This window comes from Coregonus clupeaformis, chromosome 7, assembly GCF_020615455.1.
Source record: "Coregonus clupeaformis isolate EN_2021a chromosome 7, ASM2061545v1, whole genome shotgun sequence".
Classification (NCBI taxonomy): domain Eukaryota; kingdom Metazoa; phylum Chordata; class Actinopteri; order Salmoniformes; family Salmonidae; genus Coregonus; species Coregonus clupeaformis.
In genome coordinates, this window is record NC_059198.1 from 61,726,493 (window position 1) to 61,737,470 (window position 10,978).

A 10,978-nucleotide genomic window follows, 5' to 3' on the forward strand; every position below is an offset into this window, starting at 1 on the left:
AATAAACCCAAGTGTTTCAATTATTTAACCAATGGTTGATACATCAAATTAAACGCCACACATCAATTGGTAAATTGAACGAATAAACCCAAGTGTTTCAATTATTTAACCAATGGTTGATACATCAAATTAAACGCCACACATCAATTGGTAAATTGAACGAATAAACCCAAGTGTTTCAATTATTTAACCAATGGTTGATACATCAAATTAAACGCCACACATCAAATTGTAAATTGAACGAATAAACCCAAGTGTTTCAATTATTTAACCAATGGTTGATACATCAAATTAAACGCCACACATCAAATTGTAAATTGAATGAATAAACCCAAGTGTTTCAATTATTTAACCAATGGTTGATACATCAAATTAAACGCCACACATCAAATTGTAAATTGAACGAATAAACCCAAGTGTTTCAATTATTTAACCAATGGTTGATACATCAAATTAAACGCCACACATCAATTGGTAAATTGAACGAATAAACCCAAGTGTTTCAATTATTTAACCAATGGTTGATACATCAAATTAAACGCTACACATCAAATTGTAAATTGAACGAATAAACCCAAGTGTTTCAATTATTTAACCAATGGTTGATACATCAAATTAAATATATCACTTTAATTTACTTATTTAAAACCAGTATTATGCTATGTCAAACATCAAATGTTACAATTTAATTATATCAGTTCAAACGTTTCAGTTTAGTCATACTAGTTATTCATCATTTTACCTTCATATTCCCAATTGTTATTAACGGGTTATACGATTTAGGCAACCACAAACCCAACAGTTATTCACAAATTATACAGTTTGGACAGCCACAGACGTCTTAATATACAGGTTCATTATTTTTAATAACCCCTATTCACTATTTTATTTAGTCTGTGATCATTTGCGCACTCATGCATACAACAACACCCAGTGTCCCCCTGATTCTAGCTGTATCTAGCCCTCTGATACGTGTCAGTAGCGTAACACTATCTAAAATTTAAGTGCCCGTTATGATCCTAGCCGTATCTCAGTGGATATGTGCCACAACGTTACACTTTGATCAATTAATCCCTGTATCTCACAGTTACACCATTTGTGGTCCAGAGACTTCAGTATTTTCCTCAGAACCTAGCCATATCTCTTCTGGATATGTGTCAAAGAAACAATACTCAACTAAAATTTTGGCGCTCCTCTGATCCTAGCCATATCTCGATGGATATGTGTCAGTAGCCAACGCCCTTAGCCAATAATTCCCTGTGTCTCCAGTTCTCACCCCTGGTGATCCTAGCCTGGAGACTTCAGTATTTTTCTCAGAACCTAGCCATATCTCTCTGGATATGTGTCAAAGAAATAATACTCAATGGTACCAATGTTTTAACATCACATTCACCACAGGTTTACAGGTCACAATATTGTGCTTATCTACTCATAATAGTTTCATAATTTAGTTCACTTACATCAGACAGTTGTTTCACAAAATTAATTTGAATAAAGCCAATTTGCAGATCTTTAGTTATTTAACAATAGGTATCTGCTTACCTTTAAGTTTGTCCGGACTTTTTGTGAAACACAGTCCAATGAAAGAGATGACCAATGGGCCGGAAAGTATCCAGCGAAGTCCCTTCTACCAGATCGCGACGGGTGTCACCAATTGTCAAAGTTGCGTCAATTCAAATCTGGCATTAGGAACAAAAGAGGTCAACACGACTTTTAAGGTATACTAGTTATTTTAATTAATGCAAAAACCTTCAATGGTAAATATGATGTTTCGTATATACGGGCTCTTTGAAATACCTTGCAGGGCACTTCAGAGAACTAAAACATTGTTTCAGATCCAATACTCAAATACAGAGGGAATTTCCCACTTCTCTGCTGGCCAATTAGAGTAGAGACTTGAGCGTGGTTTAAACTTACTCAGCCAATCCATTGATGCACCCCTGTTGCCAGCCTCTTCTGTTACCAGGCATACGTTCATCATAACAACCTGTCATAGTGAGAAGAGCCAGCTCCCTTAGACACCATTCCTATGTCCAAGGAAGGCTCACAGATCACAAAGAACCAGTATACTCCAGCATCTGGAGACACAATCCTTATCTCATTTTACCCCCTAAAACAGCTCTTCACATCAATCACAGCCTTGCCAGGTGTCACAACCTACATTAGCCCAGTCAAGAATGCATTCTTTCTAAGTTAGTCATCCCATCAATTTAGGAGAATAATAAATCGCCAATACAATCACTAGCCTTTTATTCAGTGGAGAGGGTTTGTGGTCCTAGTCTGGGTTTAAAAGTATATTTTCCAAGCTTAAAATGATAAATATAAACTTACAACATCATGGGCCAGAAAATGTTGAATACATTGGCCATGCTGTCAATCCAGCACGACTTCTGCCGCTTTCAAAACAACTGGAAGCTCAGAATTTGGACATTTTAGACAGTGAATTCAAGAGAACTGGGAACTCTGGGTGGAAAAAAACTAGCTCAGACTGGGAAAATACGTTTTGAACGGACATCCAACTCGGAATTCCAAGTCGTGAACTCGGGCCTCTTTCTAAAGCTCCGACCTGAAGATCACTGACGTCATCATGATTCCACCTAGTGTTTTCCAGAGTTTTCAGTTGTCTTGAAAGCACCATAAATCCATAGAATGCCAGACTTTGATGGCAAAATATGCCCACAAGGAGGACCATCGTGCCACCTTCCTGTTCAAGTGAGCACAGCACAAGAAGGTGAGTCCAAAAATGTATTGTATGCTGCTGCATAAATGATGTAATATGTCAGGGAGATATGTATACTGTAGTAAGAAAGTAATTCTAAGTGTATGTTGTGTAGTAAGCTGTTATTAGCCCATGTGCCTCTTTCTTATAATTTGGTCCCGTTCCCCCTCATAACTTAGCCTACTGTTCTGACTTGGTGGTGTACATATACAGTGGGGGAAATAAGTATTTAGTCAGCCAACAATTGTGCATGTTCTCCCACTTAAAAAGATGAGAGAGGCCTGTAATTTTCATCATATGTACACGTCAACTATGACAGACACATTGAGAGAAGATTTCTGGCTCTCACAGACCTGTAACTTCTTCTTTAAGAGGCTCCTCTGTCCTCCACTCGTTACCTGTATTAATGGCACCTGTTTGAACTTGTTATCAGTATAAAAGACACCTGTCCACAACCTCAAACAGTCATGTCGTATATGATGAATGGTGGTCATCATCGCTGTCAACAAAAGAGTCCGGTTTATGCTGCATCGTGTCAGAAGTTTTTATTCATACCACGAGGTTACAGCATAAATTACAGACACGCGTTGTCTGCAGAGCAGTTGCCTCGAATTATAATAACCGCTCTGGGGTTTATTGTCTAAAACCCTTCTTATATAGACACTGCCAAAATAAGGGTTACCCCCTCTTCTAGCCAATCACCAGTCTCCCCTCGGGCGTCACCCTCAAAACTGCACATTTCAAATAACATCATAAAACATCCCCCCTTCTTGCACTAAATGAAACAACATTCCATTTCTTCATGAAAAACATTTAACACAGACATAATCCAATACACTACAGTCACACTCCAAACTCCACTATGGCCAAGACCAAAGAGCTGTCAAAGGACACCAGAAACAAAATTGTAGACCTGCACCAGGCTGGGAAGACTGAATCTGCAATAGGTAAGCAGCTTGGTTTGAAGAAATCAACTGTGGGAGCAATTATTAGGAAATGGAAGACATACAAGACCACTGATAATCTCCCTCGATCTGGGGCTCCACGCAAGATCTCACCCCGTGGGGTCAAAATATATGATATGATATGATCTGCCATTTAGCAGACGCTTTTATCCAAAGCGACTTACAGTCATGCGTGCATAATTTTTTTTTTGTGTATGGGTGGCCCGGGGATCGAACCCACTACCTTGGCGTTACAAGCGCCGTGCTCTACCAGCTGAGCTACAGAGGACCTGTAAAAATGATCACAAGAACGGTGAGCAAAAATCCCAGAACCACACGGGGGGACCTAGTGAATGACCTGCAGAGAGCTGGGACCAAAGTAACAAAGCCTACCATCAGTAACACACTACGCCGCCAGGGATTCAAATCCTGCAGTGCCAGACGTGTCCCCCTGCTTAAGCCAGTACATGTCCAGGCCCATCTGAAGTTTGCTAGAGTGCATTTGGATGATCCAGAAGAGGATTGGGAGAATGTCATATGGTCAGATGAAACCAAAATAGAACTTTTTGGTAAAAACTCAACTCGTTGTGTTTGGAGGACAAAGAATGCTGAGTTGCTTCTAAAGAACACCATACCTACTGTGAAGCATGGGGGTGGAAACATCATGCTTTGGGGCTGTTTTTCTGCAAAGGGACCAGGACGACTGATCCGTGTAAAGGAAAGAATGAATGGGGCCATGTATCGTGAGATTTTGAGTGAAAACCTCCTTCCATCAGCAAGGGCATTGAAGATGAAACGTGGCTGGGTCTTTCAGCATGACAATGATCCCAAACACACCGCCCGGGCACCGAAGGAGTGGCTTCGTAAGAAGCATTTCAAGGTCCTGGAGTGGCCTAGCCAGTCTCCAGATCTCAACCCCATAGAAAATCTTTGGAGGGAGTTGAAAGTCCGTGTTGCCCAGCGACAGCCCCAAAACATCACTGCTCTAGAGGAGATCTGTATGGAGGAATTGGCCAAAATACCAGCAACAGTGTGTGAAAACCTTGTGAAGACTTATAGAAAACGTTTGACCTGTGTCATTGCCAACAAAGGGTATATAACAAAGTATTGAGAAACTTTTGTTATTGACCAAATACTTATTTTCCACCATAATTTGCAAATAAATTCATAAAAAATCCTACAATGTGATTTTCTGGATTTTTTTTCTCATTTTGTCTGTCATAGTTGACGTGTACCTATGATGAAAATTACAGGCCTCTCTCATCTTTTTAAGTGGGAGAACTTGCACAATTGGTGGCTGACTGAATACTTTTTTTCCCCACTGTAGCCTATAGCCTGTTTTAGAGAAATGTCATCATCGAATATTGTAAGAGCTTTCATTGTCTGCTTATATACCACCTTTATTTATCCTAAGGTCTGACTTGGTGTACAGGGAGAATACTATAAGAACGGCCCATGTTCTGAATTCTGTAGCTGTACATTTCAAAAGTGCTGAACAAATAGTTATATTGACTGTCCTTCTTTGTATTGACTACTACTACGTCGCTCATTGTCTTAATCAAAATTACGGATTGCCTCTCCTCCGCTTTTCATTCCCTTATGCCATAGTTTGTACATCTCAATTGTCAGTAGAAACCACATTTGTTTAAGCAAGTCAGCCATATGAGCAGTTTTTTTAGAAAGGCAGTAAATGAGTCTGAATGAACTGTTTTGCTGCCAGACAAGGCTCTGTGATAGCCGGGCATAGCCGTGGGTAAGGATTCACTCCATTGTGCTGAAAAGAAAGCTCTGCTGTTGGGACAGCTTTATGTAAGCCCTAATAGTTTGTGGGCACCGTTTGTCACTGTTATGGTGCAATTAATATATTGTTTAGTGTTGTGTTGTTGCTTTGCTGGCATGCATCCCTCAAAAATGTTTGGGGTTTTCCCCACCAAGATTTACATGCTGAAATCGCCACTGTGTATGGCCACTGCAGAGGTCGGATTGAACATAAATCAGGCTTTACTGGTTCACTGCACAGATAGCGCATCAGTAATCAGTCTGTTATTTAGGAGGCTATTCTTACTGGGCTTCAACCAATAACAATATCTGGACTCTCGACGAGAACATTGTCAGAGAGGAGAGCAAAGAGAAAGGCCCAACTCGAGGGAAAATCTGTCTTCCTCCAGCAGGTATCGTTTGTTCGTTTTTTTCCCCAGCAAGCAATGTGTTTTGTATGGAGGTCAATGAGAGAGTGTTGAATTTGATCATCCAAAAACCGAATGGCTTTTTTGCTACATGAAGTTTATTTGATCTAATAGAAATTTCTTAGCCTGCACTCATAGGACTGCTACAAGCCCTTGGCAGGCCGCTTTTGCGTCTTCCATTCAGAGGACGGCTATAAGCCCTAGGAAAGCCATCTAGCCATGAGCTAATTTGAAAGACAAGAGCAAGGAATATCTACAATCTCAAATTCAGCCTGCCACCTTCCAGCAAACCACAGCCAGCCAGAGGCTATAATCTGTTTTTCTTGTTAATATAAATACCTTAGATTACATTTGATTTCATTAGCCAAATTTTTAAAATTCAATATAATGATCGCGGACATAATGCATTTACGATCATTGAGGATGACATATAAAAAGTGATACACCTAATAATTTACAGTTTAAATAGATGAATGATATTGTAACGACCCTGTATTGTGTTCTGTGTTCATGGATGTGTTATCGTTCTCATGGGTACTAGCAGGGGTTAAATATGCCAGGACAGATGGAAAGGTTGGGGGGTATGATGGGTAATCCCGCGGGATTTTGGGAATTATTAAATAGGGGTTACGGTCTCATCTCTCTCTCTTCTGTTCGGGACCCTTTATTTGACATGTTCTATTTGTGTATGTTTTGAGGTTTAGCGGCGTGGGTTGTGGCCTGAACAATAGCCCATTTAGGAATAAACCTGTGTTCTGCCTGTACACCTGGGGCCTGTCTCTCTTTTACTTTATGACCCAGCTGGGTCATTACATTGGTGTCAGAAGTGCTTTCGAACGACGGGATAGATCGAGATTAGGCGAGTTATCTGTTTCAGTATAGGCCGTGGTTAGCTTTAGCGTGACTCGCATCTACGGTCAGGATGATCGGGGCGAGGCGGAAAGTTAAGGAAGAGTCGGACAAAGTGGCCGTTGTGGGCTCGGGTGTACCCGGTCGGGAGGGTCAGGCGATGACGGCTGTAGAAGAGCTGGAGAGCCACATGGCGGGAGTTAAATTGTCAGTCAGCAAGATGGCAGAACGGGCGGGTTTTCCTTCAAACCGCTCGACCAGAACAGACGTCACGGCGACGGAGATATCGACGTCACCGCGTGCGGAAATGGCTGGACCTCCTTATGTAAACAGAGATGGCAGCGCCCTATTGCCATTAGCCACGGTAGCGGCTAAACTCCCAAAGTTCAATGGACAAGGTAAATGGGAAGTTTTTTTCACTCAATTCGAGTTGTTGGCTAGAGCCGGGAGGTGGTCTGACGAGACGAAAGGGTTACAGCTTGCCCTGAGCCTGTCAGAGGAGGCGTCGGAATGCCTGCTAACGCTAGCCCCGGACGAGAGGGCGACTACGGTGCGCTAGTGGAGGCATTGGGGGGGCCGTTTCGGCAGCGATGCACAGCCCAACATGCTGCGGATTGAACTGAATAACAAAAAGAGACTTCAGGGGGAATCATTAAAGGCGTTGGCAAGTGATATTCTGAGCCTGACCAGGCGGGCTTATGCAAATATGTCGATTGGGGTGCAAGACGAGCTGGCACGGGACAGTTTCATTAGAGCGCTCTCCCCCACCGAACTGGGTAAGCATGTGCAGATGTCGGACCCAGCATCTCTGCGGGCTGCAGTGGAGATAGCCAGGAAGAGGGAGCTGATCTGGGGTGAGGGAGTGAGAGTGGAGGTTGCCAGTCAACCAGAGGTGAGAGCAGCGGCGGCCGGGGTGCTGGGGGTCACCAAACCAGAGTGGGTCGACGAGTTGGGAGGGTTAGTCAAGACCGCTTCGCTTGTCATTGAGAAGGGCTCCAGACAACATCGCAGTGTCAGCTCAACTTCCATTGTCTGCTGGGGTTGTGGCCAGACTGGCCACATTCAGCGGAGTGTGGCAGATTCTCCAGTCAACAGGGAAACGACAGCGGGTTCTCGCGCAGGGGGCAGCGCGGGCCCATTCCTCCGCCCCGAACCCACAGTAAGCAGAAGATGTACCCAGCAGTGCAGGCAAGAGGGTGGGGACCTGCTTCCCCAGGGTGTAGCGGCCACCGTGTTTCCTAGTCCGGTAGTTGTGGTGGGACGTACCACCATTGGGGACTTCTGCAATGTCATCGTCAAGGTAGAGGGGTGGAATGTTTGGCCCTGGTCGACACGGGCTCTACAGTAACCCTGGTGAGACCAGACATACTACCTGTTGGGGTGCGGGTGGAGCCGACCTTTGTCCAGCTACGGACTGTCACGGGGGAGCTAGCCCCCATGTTAGGGAAGTGTCGGGTGTCTGTGACTGTGGGGGGAGAACTGTGGGGTGTCCGGTGTGGGTAGCAGCGGTACAGGACCCCTGTATACTGGGAATGGACTTTTGAAAAACTGTGGGGCTCAGTTGGACTTAGCTTCGGGCACTTTGAGGCTGTCGGGGGGGCCCACAGTGGGAATGTCGCCTACGGGAGGGCCAGCAGGGGGCAGGGCTGTTCCTCTGTCTTCCTCCAAGCTTGCCGAAACTCCACTGGTCGTCCCGGCTGCTCCCTTGGTCGTTGTTCCAGCCCAGCAGCTGTCTCCGGCGGCAACGACCTTCACTCCCCATAATGGTGCAAGCACAGGCATCCCAGTAGCCCAAAACACACTGGCTCCTTCACCCCATCAGCCCGACGGGGGAAGGAGGAAGTTATCGACGCCCGTTGAGGCTGTGTGGCTGAAAAACTGTCAAGGTCTGGACGAGGGACAACAGAGACAATTAAAGCAGCTGCTGTTTGACTTTAAAGATAGCTTCGGCTTGGGGGAAGATGAGGTAGGGCAAACGCACCTGGTTCAGCACGACATCGACACTGGGGACAACCAACCCATTAAAATTCGGCCCCGTCGCATTCCCCTTGCCAAGAGGGAAGCAGCAGCCACAGCTATTGTTGACATGTTGCGGGCTGATTTCATTGAGCCATCAGATAGCCCGTGGTCCGCGCCGGTCGTCATGGTGCCTAAGAAAGGGGGTAAACTTAGGTTTTGTGCGGACTACAGGGGCCTAAATTCTGTCACCATTAAAGACTCTTACCCCATACCGAGGATCGATGAGTCGCTAGACCACGTCAGAGGGTCCTCGTGGTTCTCTTCCCTTGATCTGCGCAGCGGCTACTGGCAGGTGCCCTCTCGCCTGGGGCACGTGAAAAACGGCCTTCTCCACGGATAGGGGCCATTGGCAGTTCAAGGTGCTGTGCTTCGGGCTTTGTAATGCTCCTGCCACCTTTGAGAGGCTCATGGACAGAGTGCTGGCGGGGGTTCCGAGAGACGAGTGTGTCGTGTACCTAGACGACATATTGGTACATGGCACGTCGTTTGAGGGGGCACTGGGGGGCACTTAGGCGAGTGCTGGAGAGGATCTCGGGGCGGGGCTAGAATTACACCCGGAAAAGTGCCATTTCATGCAAAGGGAGTTGGCGTTCCTGGGTCATCAGCTGGGTGGTGAGGGTATCAGCACGTTGCCAGACAAAGTGGAGGCTGTGAGGGGGTGGCCAATTCCAAAGGAAAAAAAGGAGGTTAAGAGCTTCCTGGGTCTGGCATCCTACTATCGTAGGTTTGTGAAAGGGTTTGCGGGGATAGCAGCTCCTTTGAACCACCTTCTCAAGAAGGACACTGTCTTTCAGTGGACCGAAGAGCACCAGCGGGCGTTTGAGGCCCTCAAACGTGCCCTGGTGGAGGCCCCTGTCCTGTCCTCACCAGACCCAAACCGTCCGTTTATTCTGGACACCGATGCAAGCAATGAGGGCTTGGGGGCCGTGCTGGCTCAGCGTGGTTCTGACGGGGAGCACGTAGTAGCTTATTACAGCAGAACTTTTGATAAGGCTGAAAACGCTACTGCGTGACAAGGAGGGAGCTTTTGGCTGTCGTGGCAGCAGTACGCCATTTCAAGTACTACCTGGGGGCCTGCCGTTTGTGGTGCGGACGGATCACTCCGCCCTGCAGTGGCTTCTCTCCTTCAAGGAGCCAGAGGGTCAGATCGCCCGCTGGTTGGAGGAGCTGCAACCCTACGACTTCCAGGTGGAGCACAGGGCCGGCCTTCGCCACAGCAATGCAGACGCCTTGTCCCGCCGCCCGTGTGCTGAGGACGGCTGTGGGTACTGCGCCAAACGGGTGGAGCGAGAGAGGGAACTGTGCATGGAGGAGGGAGTCACCGCCACGGTGAGTCAGCTGAGGGTGACAGAGTGCCGGGAGCTTGAGGCTGTGGACGTCGGGGAGTGGAGGCGTCGCCAGGAGGAGGACGCAGAGCTGCGTCCTGTGCTGGGGGTGGGTGGAAGAGAGAAGACGACCGCCATGGGGGGAAGTAGCCCCTCTATCACCAGTCACCAAAGGACTCTGGGCTAAATTCTCAGTCCTTAGAGTGGCTGAGGAGTGCTCCAGAGGGGGTGGAAAAAGCCAGCTACTGGAGAAATGACGTGGCAGGTAGTGGTTCCCAAAAGGCTGCAAGGGAGCGTGTTACAGCAGCTTCACGGGGAGTAGGCGCAGGGCATTTTGGGGTCTCCAAAACGTTAAAGCGCGTACGTAAAGGCTTCTATTGGGCCAGGCACAGGAGGGATGTGGAGGACTTTTGCAGGCAGTGCGATGAGTGTGCTGCTAAGAAAGGACCTCCAGGTCAGTCACACGCCCTCCTACAACAATTCCCAGTAGGGGGAGCCCATGGAGAGACTGGGGGTAGACATAGTTGGACCGTTTCCAATCACAGACAGCGGTAACAGGTGGATTCTAACTGCTATGGACTACTTCACCAAGTGGCCAGAGGCTTACGCTCTCCCAGACCAGGAGGCAGAAACAGTAGCTGATGCATTGGTAGGGGGAATAATCAGTCGGTTCGGGGTGCCACAGTCTATACACAGCGACCAGGGGAGAAACTTTGAGTCACGGGTGTTCTCAGAGTTGTGTAGACGGTTAGGCGCGGAGAAGACGCGCACTACTCCGCTTCATCCCCAGAGTGATGGGCTGGTGGAAAGATTTAACAGAACATTAGCACAACAGCTGGCTATCGTTACCTCAAAACACCAGAGAGATTGGGACACCCACTTACCGTTTATTCTCATGGCATGTAGGTCGGCTGTTCAGGAATCGACTGCGTGCTC